Source organism: Rhincodon typus, unplaced genomic scaffold (genome assembly GCF_021869965.1).
Source record: "Rhincodon typus isolate 14 unplaced genomic scaffold, sRhiTyp1.1 hic_rhity00003010, whole genome shotgun sequence".
Lineage (NCBI taxonomy): Eukaryota > Metazoa > Chordata > Chondrichthyes > Orectolobiformes > Rhincodontidae > Rhincodon > Rhincodon typus.
In genome coordinates this window covers 11,541-11,881 of record NW_025968648.1, presented here as the reverse complement: position 1 = coordinate 11,881, position 341 = coordinate 11,541, and the positions used below count along the sequence as shown (strand labels likewise).

The 341-nt window shown below is 49.9% G+C and overlaps 1 protein-coding gene across 1 annotated transcript in view; it reads right to left on the bottom strand.

Moving 5' to 3' along the window:
- haus4 (HAUS augmin-like complex, subunit 4) overlaps positions 1 to 341 on the bottom strand; it is a 7,194-nt gene that overhangs the window by 4,812 nt on the left and 2,041 nt on the right. The gene's annotated exons all lie outside the window — the stretch shown is intronic.

Genomic DNA, 341 nt, shown 5'->3' with positions numbered 1-341 from the left:
TCCAGCTATACACCTTGTTATCTCACCTTCTTCACCGCCCTGTCTACCTGCAACTCCACTTTCAAGGCACAGTGTACCTACTCCCCAAGGTGTCTCTGTTCAGCAACCTTCTGCAGGACCTTACCATTAGGTGTTTAAGCCCTGCCCTGATGTGCCTTTCCCAAAATGCAGCACCTCACATTGATCTAAATTAAACTCTGTCTGCCACTCCTTGGCCCAGCGGATAATCTGATTGAAGTCATGTTGTACTCCGAGGTAATTTTCTTCCCTGCCCACTACACCCTCCAATCTCGGTGCCATCTGCAAACTCACTCCCCGTCCCTCCTGCGTTCACATCCAAA